Source organism: Carcharhinus amblyrhynchos, chromosome 2 (genome assembly GCF_965287045.1).
Source record: "Carcharhinus amblyrhynchos chromosome 2, sCarAmb.v2.hapA, whole genome shotgun sequence".
Lineage (NCBI taxonomy): Eukaryota > Metazoa > Chordata > Chondrichthyes > Carcharhiniformes > Carcharhinidae > Carcharhinus > Carcharhinus amblyrhynchos.
The window spans coordinates 83320632-83330912 of record NC_137325.1 but is presented as its reverse complement, the minus strand read 5'-3'; positions in this window follow the sequence as shown (position 1 = coordinate 83330912).

The following is a 10281-nucleotide window of genomic DNA, read 5'->3' as shown; positions in this document are numbered from 1 at the left end:
GTTATAGCTTCAGATTGGACCTGGATCTTCAATGGGAACACCTATCTAGAAAAGGAAAATGGAGAGACGGTGAATCAGGAAGTGGGAGGTTCAGTGAGAGAGTGAGTCAGGGAGAGATGAATCTATGGAAGGGTGGTGAATCTATGGAATTCATTGCCACAGAGGGCTCTGGAGGCCAGATCACTGAGTGTCTTTAAGGCAGAGATAGATAGGTTCTTGATCAACAAGGGAACAAAGTAAGAGCATGGAGATTTTACCTGTTAAAAACCTGTTTAAAATAAGTTTAAAGCACTTTGTTCTTTGTAGAACTGTTTAAAGCATTTATTTATTGTATTTACTGCTTTAAGAGTTCTGAGGGAGTGGTTAGAAGGCAGTTGTGGGCCAACAGCTTTAAATCAGCGCCAGGTTTAAAAGGAGGCCTGGTGTAGACAGCGGGCAGCGTCGGAGCGGGCAGCGGAGTGAGAGGGAAGCAGAGTGAGCTATTAGGGCTTAATATCAAAAAGGGCTGGAGTGAAAAAAGGCCAGGTGAGTTTGTTTGAAAAACAAGGAAAAAAAAAATTTTTTTTCAAAACTATTACAGTGAATAATGGAGGGGCATGTGATGTGTGGCTTCTGTATGATGTGGGAACTGGTGGACTCCAGGGTCCATCCCAGTGACCATGTCTGCAGTAAGTGCAGGTTGCTGGAGGAGCTCCAGCTCAAGGTAAATGAGCTGGCCTCTGAGCTACAGACACTGAGGCTCATCAGGGGGAGAGAGGGTGCCATTGTCAATGGGGTGCAAGTGACATCCACCCCCCCTAGACTGGCTAACTCTAAGGGTCAGGGACAAGAGGGGGCTGCTGGGAGGATGAAGGGGGGTGAGGAGCGGAGGAAGGAGAGTGGGGAGAGGAGGAAGGAGGGTGGGGAGCGGAGGCCTCAGCCTCTTAATCTGCATAACAGGTTTGAGGTTCTTGCTTCCAGTCTGGAAGACGACAAGGCAGGTGAGGTTGGTGAGCAAACTGCACACGGTACAGTGATGCAGCAGGACATAGGCAAAGAGAAGGGGAAAAGGAACGTAGTCGTAATTGGGGATAGTAGGGTGAAGGGTATTGACACTGTCCTTTGTCACAGTGACAAAGTGCACAGAAGGGTGTGTTGTCTGCCTGGTGCTCGGGTCCGGGATGTCGCAGCTGGGCTGCAGAGGAACCTGGAGTGGGAGGGTGAGAATCCGGTCATTGTGGTACATGTGGGTGCCGGCGACGTAAGCAAAATGCGGACTGAGGATCTGGGGAGGGAGTATGAAAAGCTGGGAATGGAATTAAAAAGTAGAACCGAAAAGGTGGTCATCTCTGGGCTACTGCCTGAACCGAGTGCAGACGGGCATAAGGTTGACAGGATTAAGGAAGTGAATGGGTGGCTCAGGGATTGGTGTGGGAGGAATGGGTTTGAATTTATGGGGCATTGGCACCAGTATTGGGGTAGGTGGGACCTGTTCGGGCGGGATGGGGTTGGTCTGAACCGTGCTGGGACCAGAGTGCTGGCGAATCGAGTAAAGAGGACTGTAGACAGGGCTTTAAACTAATTGGGGGGGGGAGGATGCGAGGGTAGGTGACGTTACGAGGTCTAAAGTTAAGGATAGGGTACAGGTAAGGGAAGAGGCCGAGGATGTCCCAATAATAGAGGGAGTAGGGGGCGTGAGTATGGTTGGTGGCGTTACGGCAAATAGGGTCCAGGTGAAGGCTGGGATGAAAGCGCTTTATCTGAATGCACGAAGCATTCGGAATAAAGTGGATGAGCTGGTGGCGCAGATCGACACAAATGGATACGATCTGGTGGCCATTACAGAGACGTGGTTGCAAGGTGACAGGGACTGGGAGCTGAATGTACAGGGCTATCAAGTGTTTAGGAAGGATAGGCAGGAAGGAAAAGGGGGGGGCGTAGCTCTGCTGATTAAGGATAGCATCAAGGTGGTAGCAAGGGATGATATTGGAGCCAAGGAGCAGAAAGTGGAATCGTTGTGGGTGGAGATTAGGAACAGCAAAGGGAGGAAGACGCTGGTGGGTGTCGTCTATAGGCCCCCGAATAATGATCTGGAGGTGGGGCGGGCCGTTAACGCGCAAATAAGTGCGGCGTGCAGGAATGGGACGGCCGTAGTTATGGGGGATTTCAATCTGCATATTGATTGGTCGACCCATGTTGGACGCGGTGGGCTCGAGGAGGAGTTCTTGGAATGCTGCCGGGATAGTTTCCTGGAACAGTGCATGTTGGAGCCGACGAGGGAGAGAGCTATCTTGGATCTCGTGCTATGTAATGAGGCAGGTAGAATTAGGGACCTTGCGGTGAAGGATCCTCTTGGGGAGAGTGATCATTGTATGGTGGAGTTTCTGGTGCAGATGGAGGAGGAGAAAGTGGGTTCCCAGACACGCGTACTTTGTTTGAATAGAGGGGAGTACGGTAGGATGAGAGAAGAATTGGCGAATGTTGACTGGGGGAGCGCGTTGGAGGGAGGGTCTACTGAGGAGCACTGGAGGATCTTTAAGGAGATCTTTCTTGGTGCTCAGCGGAAATTTATTCCGATGGTCAAAAAGGACCGTAGGAGGAGAGGTAATAAGCCGTGGATAACGAAGGAGGTGAAGGAAAGTGTTAAATTAAAAGCGGAGGAATTTAGAGTAGCTAAGAGTAGTGGGCGAGAAGAGGATTGGGAGAGGTTTAAATGTCAACAAAGATTGACAAAGAAGTTGATAAAGAAGGGTAGGAGAAACTGTGAAGCTGGGCTAGCGCTTAATATAAAAAAGGACAGCAAGAGTTTTTATAAATATATAAAAAGGAAGAGGCTGGCTAGGGTGAACGTTGGTCCTTTAGAGGATGAGAAAGGGGACCTAGTGGTAGGGGATGGGGATATGGCTAGGGTATTGAATAACTTTTTTGTTTCTGTCTTCACGGAGGGGGACGTGAATAATTTGCCGGGTGTTAGTGATGGAAAGGTGGTAGGACTGGAGGGTGTTAATGACATTACTGTTACTGGAGAGGCGGTGCTTGACAGACTAGAGGGGCTGATTGTGGACAAGTCCCCAGGACCGGATGGAATGCATCCGAGGGTTCTGAAAGACATGGCGGAGGTGATAGTGGATGCCTTGGTGGTTATTTTCCAGACGTCGCTGGATTCCGGGGGAGTGCCGGAGGATTGGAAAATGGCTAATGTTACGCCGTTGTTTAAGAAGGGTGCCAGGCAAAAGGCGGGGAATTATAGGCCGGTTAGTTTAACGTCTGTGGTAGGTAAAATGTTAGAATCTGTCATTAAGGAGGAAATTGCGAGGCATCTTGAAGGGAATTGCTTGATAGAGCAGACGCAGCACGGTTTCATGAAAGGGAAGTCGTGTCTGACAAATTTACTGGAGTTCTATGAGGATGTGTCTAGGGCGGTGGATAGATGAGAGCCGGTGGATGTGGTCTTTCTGGATTTTCAGAAGGCGTTTGACAAAGTACCTCACAAGAGGTTATTGCAGAAGGTCGAGGGACATGGAGTTGGGGGTAGGGTGTTAGCGTGGATAGAGGATTGGTTGTCAAATAGGAGGCAGAGAGTGGGGGTCAACGGGTGCTATTCGGATTGGCGGGTGGTGACTAGTGGAGTGCCCCAGGGGTCGGTGCTGGGGCCTCAGCTTTTTACCATTTATATAGATGATCTGGAGGAGGGAACCGAGTGTAGGGTGTCGAAATTTGCTGATGACACCAGGATTGGGGGAACGGCAAATTGTGCGGAGGGTGTGGAGAGTCTGCAGAAGGATCTAGATAGGCTGGGCGAATGGGCCAGGAAATGGCAAATGGAATTTAATGTTGGCAAGTGTGAGGTGGTCCACTTTGGTAGGAAGAATGGTAGGAAGGACTATTACTTACGTGACGAAAAACTGCAGCAGGCGACGGTGCAGAGGGACCTCGGGGTCCTTGTGCATGAGTCGCAAAAACCCAGCTTGCAGGTGCAGCATGTGGTCAGGAAGGCGAATGGGATGCTGGCCTTCATAGCGAGGGGGATTGAATATAAAAGTAGGGAGGTCTTGCTGCAGCTGTATAGGGCATTGGTGAGGCCACAGCTGGAGTACTGTGTGCAGTTTTGGGCGCCGCACCTGCGCAAAGATATTTTGGCCTTGGAGGGAGTGCAGAGGAGGTTTACTAGGCTGATACCGGAGTTGAGGGGGTTGAGCTCTGAGGAGAGGCTGAATAAACTAGGCTTGTACTCGTTAGAGTTTAGAAGAATGAGGGGAGATCTCATTGAGACGTATAAGATGATGAATGGGATGGATAGGATAGAGGTGGAGAGACTCTTCCTGCTCAAAAAAGACAGTAGGACTAGGGGGCACAGCCTCAAGATAAAGGGGGGGCGGTTTAGAATGGAGTTGAGGAGGAACTTCTTCACTCAAAGGGTGGTGAATCTCTGGAATTCTCTGCCCGTTGAAGTTGTGGAGGCTGCCTCGCTAAATATTTTTAAGACGCGGGTTGATGGGTTTTTGATAAGAGAGGGGATTAAGGGTTATGGGGAGAGGGCGGGAAAGTGGAACTGAGCCATGACAGATCAGCCATGATCTTATTGAATGGCGGGGCAGGCTTGAAGGGCTAGATGGCCTACTCCTGCTCCTATTTCTTATGTTCTTATCATTTCTGCCATGATTGAATGAGGGATAGACTCAATGGACTGAATGACCTAATTCTGCTCCTAGATCTTATGGTCTTATGGGTATAGGCCACAAGAGGTCAGGATGGGGAGAGGCCGCAATCCAAAGTTGGAAAGGAGAGAAGCTGAAACTCAGGGAGAGACCATAATTCTCAGGCTGATGGGGTGGGGCACAACTCAGAGATTGGGGAGCAGGCTGGGTCGCTCCAAATCCACACTGATCAGATCACATGGGAAACAATGTTCAAGTGCTCAACTAGATTACAGACTGTATTAATTTACCAAGGTTAAAGCAAACAAGTTCAATGGGGCAATGTTAAAAAGGAACTTCGTGTATTTTAAAGGTTTATTGTAATATTCTGGCATTGAATGTATCAAGTATAACCATCTTTTGGAATATTTTTGCAGATGGTAATTGTACACAAATGGTTGAAATGTTATCTCACAGAACTGTGCCAAATAATTAATCCTATGTGAGATGCTTTGGGGCATTTAAAAGTCAAGAGAGATTGCTGAATAGTTGCAAATCTATTTTGTCCTTAGGGGAGTCAGCAATGGTGCAAACTACAGAAAATTAATGGCTTTTCTTAATACATGTTCTCGCAAGCAGATAGAATTCTTCTAAGAAAGGCGATTTCTGACCAGCTGAGTGCAAAAGGCTCGGGATCAATATATAAATGTGGTGAGATGGGTATGATTTGAGAGGGATGGTATGGGATGAGGATCGCAAAAGCGGGATAGAATGGCACAAAGAGGTGCAATGGGGAAAGGTTGCTGTCTAAGATCTTTCAGCCATAGTACATCAAAAGGATTGAAATTATACAGAACCCCTTAAGCTGTATGACTGATACTGAATATATACAGTGAATATTACATAAATCAAAGTTGTACTGAAGTACCTCAGAGCGCAACGTAGTCTATGTAGAAAATCTGGGTATCATTGCACTTTTTATGTTGGCCATTTTGAAATGTTTGTAATGTTCTTTCAGATATTTTATTAACAAAATATGGGGCAATTCTTCCAGCGCACTGTGTTGGTTGTGTAGTGCAGCGGGCCGGGAAGCCATTTCGCAGGCCCCCCACTGGGTGCCACAGCCTCCACGCGTCATCGGTAGCCGGATTTCTGGCACCATCAGCTTCACATGAGCATATCCACCTGGAATGATAGGATGCATGGGAGGGTGATGGCATGACAGAGATGAAATCAGAAGGATGGAATAGCAAAGATGGGGATGGCATGCAAGGGAGACAATGGCACTGGGGGGATGGATGAAATGATTAAATTAGCATCCTAATTTGAATCAAATATTTGCAGTTTCTGCTAGTTTATTATAAATGTTTTGGCAAATGTGGGTTCATTAACAAAAACCAGCAGAGATTTGTTAAAAGCAACTTGTGTTTAATTAACGTACCTAAGATTTTTGATGAAATAAAAGAAAAGGTTGATGAGAGAAGTGCTGTCAATATAGTGTACATGGAATTAAAAAAATGGTTGATAAAATGCCACACAGCAGACGTTTGGGTAAAGTTATAGCTCATGGAATACTCACCTGATGAAGGGGCAATGTCCAAAGGCTCGTGCTACCAAATAAACCTGTTGGACTTTACACTGGTGTTGTGAGACTACTTACTATGGAATAAAAGAGACAGTAGCAATATAGACACAAAATTGGTTGAGTGACAGAAAACAGGGGGGGTTATGGATGATTTCTGGACAGGAGAAAGGAAGTGATGTTAAACTTCTACAGACTACTGGTTTGGCCTCAACCGGAGGATTGTGTCCAGTTAAGGAAAGATGTAAAGGCTTTAGAGAAAGTGCAGAAAAGATTCACAGGAATGGTTCCAGGGAGAAGGAACTTCAGTTACAGAGGTAGATTGGGATTGGTTTTCCCAATGAAGAAAAAAATTGAGAGGAAATATATTAGAGGTATTCAAAAGCATGAGGGACTTGGGAAGAGTAGATAAGGAAAAGCTTCTCATTAGTGGAAGGATTGAGAATAAAAAGACACAGATTTAAGGAAATCGGTAAAAGAATATATTTTCCAAATTTTTTGACTGTCAGATTTTTAGTTCCTGTGATTATAATTTTGACATTATCTTCCAAAGGGAATTCCTTTAATTCTGTGCAATGTTCAGATGAAAACAAGATGAAAGAAAGGATCCAAGGCTGCTCCAGAGGCAGATTAACTGCACCCAACGTTGCCCATACAAATCACATTCATAAATAGGGGCACGAATGTGTGAAAGAAGAGTTGCCAGTACAAACTTCTTTTCACTATGGTTGATTTCCCAGATTTAGTGATCTCCTTGAATCTTATTTCCAACCAAGTTCCACCACGGGGACAATCTTCCAGGTTCATCACATAACTCTGAACATTTCAGCACCTGGCTCACGGCAACAGGGACATCAACAATCCAGTTACAGATCACAAATGTATTATACAGGTCACTAATTGCTCGTGAGGACACTAGTTTAATTACCTTTCCCATAAATAAAGAAGATGCTACATTATTTTCAGATTGCAAGATCCTCCCGCCCCCAACCAGAGATCCATCTGAGCCCACCCCCTCCTCCGGTGCTGCAGGCTCTTGAAGGACTGCAGGTCAGAAGGATGGTGGAGGGAGATCAGCAATTGAGGTAGGTTGAGGGTGTGCCCTGCCGGGGTGGGGGGGGGAATTGCTTCCTGGGGTTCCGATCATGTGGGGGGGGGGGTTACCTCTCAGGGGGTCTGATCGGCGGGGTGGGGGGGGGGGTGGTCTGCCAGGGTAGTTAGCAGGGGGGATCTGCGAAGGATGGTCGAGGAGGATGGGCTTCAGAGGTTCCCCTGCAGAATAGGAATCGACTTCAGATTTTTATTTTGCAGGTCACTTACAGCGCAGATCCAGAATGGACCAGAAGAAGGTAAAGTGGGATTTGGTGGGAGAGTTGGGCGCGCGGTTCATTAAATTGATTTAAGTGCATGCTAACGCATTTAAATCGTCAGGCTGCCTGATTTGGGTGCGGACCGAATCCGCGATTCGGGTGCAGATCGCGTTAAAGGCCCGATGCCCAAATTTACCGTGATTTCGTGCCCAAAAATGGGTGTGAATTTTTGGTGGAATCAGGCCCTCTGGCTGCCTCATGAGGATTACAACTTTTGAAGATCAAGACCAGAATTTTACCAGCCCGCCTGCCACAGGAATCTGAATGGGCGAGGGGCGGAGCATGGGTGTGGTGGTTTTACAGTTTTGGGACGAGCAAGGCCATAAAACCCCACCATAATCTCCGAATTCCCTCAGAGCCACTCCAATTCAAACTGCCTCAGTGACTGCTCACCTCCCAGGATTCCAATATCATCTCCCAGGACTATGTTCCCCTGGATTCTTCAGTCTGCACTTAACAACCAACTCAGTTCTACTATCACGCTGAGCAGAGCGTTCCAAAAGGTTGCCTTTGCTCCAATGGCCGGCAGAGGGGAGAGTCGGGACAGCAAACTTCTCGTGAACCTGCTCCTGGGACTGACGAAGCGTGCCATTTACAGGTTCAGGCTGTGGGTGATTGAGGGGACCGTCCATCCTGACTTATGCCCACAGTTACATTCGCAGCCAGGTGTCCCTGGAGTGGGGGCATGCGGTGCCTACGGGAGCAGTTGACACCTTCTACACCCATTGGGCACTGCAGGGGTTAGGGTGCTTTATTGACCCTAATAATCACATTTTAATTTGATGTTTTCAGGTTTCCTTTGTACTTTGATTTTATTCAGGTGTTTCCCTTCCTTTTGGGGAGCTGCCCATTTTACTATGTCCTGATTTAACTTGAGTTTGTTTATTTGGTTTGACCTTAAACGAATCCAATGGCCGGCAGTATGGAGTCACCAACTTTCCATTTCCTTCTTAGCTCCCCAGGGCTTCTCCCATACCCTCATTACTCGGAGCCTCAACCAAAGCCCTTTTACAGCTTAAAGTCATTTTTCTTTGCTCTTATCCCTGGTGATTCCTACCAGTAGTCTCCTCCTCTTGGTAGGTTGTTCCCTGAGTCTCCTGGAGCTCTTTTTCCTGGGACAGGTCACCAACTTGAAAAGAACCCCATATCTGCACTCACCTATTTCCTGCCATATTCTCTATTCATGCCAATATACTCCCTCCAACACCATGGGCTCTTATGATAACCTTTTGTGAGGTACCTTGTCAAATGCCTTCTGGAAGTCCAAATACAACACATCTAGTGGTTCCCCTCTATCCACTCTGGTTGAAACGTCCTCAAAAAACTCTAACTAGTCACAACTTCACTTTCATGAAGCTGACTCTATTGATTAGATTCTGATTTTCCAAATGTGCTGCTATTATTTCCTTAATAATTGATTCCTACGTTTTTCCAACAATAGATTTCAGGCTAATTGGCCAGTGGTTATCTGCTTTTTGCCTCCCTCCCTTTTTGAATAGGGGTATCACACTTATGGTTTTCCAATTCTCCAGTACTTCTCCAGAATCCAAGGATTTTTGGAAAATTACAACTTTTGTATCCACTATTGTAGCTACTTATTTAGGATCTTAGGTTGCAAGCCAGCAGGGCTAGAATGACCTATCTGCCTTTAGCCCTATTAGTTTGTCTCATACTACTTCTGTTGTGATGATGATGGTACTTAAGTCCTCCCTGTATTCTTTAGTTTTAATGGGATGTTCAAAGTAGCTTTCACCATAAACACTGATGCAAAATATTTGTTTAACTCCTCTGCCATTTCGTTGTCCCCCATAACTCTCTTCCCAGGTTCATTTTCTGAGGGGCCTATGTTCACTTTGACCTCTCTCTTCCCTTTTATATATTTAAAGTAGCTTAGGTCCAAAGATTGGCTTTTCAACCACTTTATCACACAAGTGCCTTGGACGCTCGACCCCTGTCCAAAGATCTTTAAAATGCTGGACTGCGCATGTGCAGTCCACTCCTAATCCATGTATGTAGGGAAATTTCCAGGACATGCTAAGACTTGTAATTTCCAGTCTCCATTCAGGAATCAGATAAGTCGGGATTCCTAACAAGGTGGGCATCAGTTCAATGTTAGAAAGGATGGGCCCCAAGTTCTGCACAAACCATGTGACAAGTTGACACTGGACTCCTTCATTCTTTTTGACAATGACAACAGGTATTCTGACAGGGTTTCTTTTGGTTATGCACACCTGTCAGTTTTTCTCTGCAGCCTGGACCACTGAAGTCTTCAGCTGAGCTCTCTGCTGCAGAAGCAGTGTGTGACCTCGCACTCCAGCATGTTGGAATGATCCTCCACCCCGCCCCCCCCCCCCACCTCGTATACACACACACACACACACGCCAGCCATGTCTACTGTGCAAACTAGTTTCTCTGTGTACAGATCACTTCTCTATCTAAGCTTCTAAATGCACATGTATCAGCACCTGAGCTGGTGGTTGCTAGTGTATGATGGTGGGTGTTTATCACAGCTGTCTTCTTCCTTTTCCTCCTCTGACTGGGAAGATTCCTGTTCTTGGGGAACAGAAAAATAAAAGGGGCAAGAGGTGGATTGTGATGAGGGGAAAGGAAAAGATAGTCAGTAATATAATGACCAATTATAGAAAAAAACGAACAAATGTGTAAATAGAAGGGGGGAGGACTGGAAAAACAAGGGATAGATCCACAAGCATG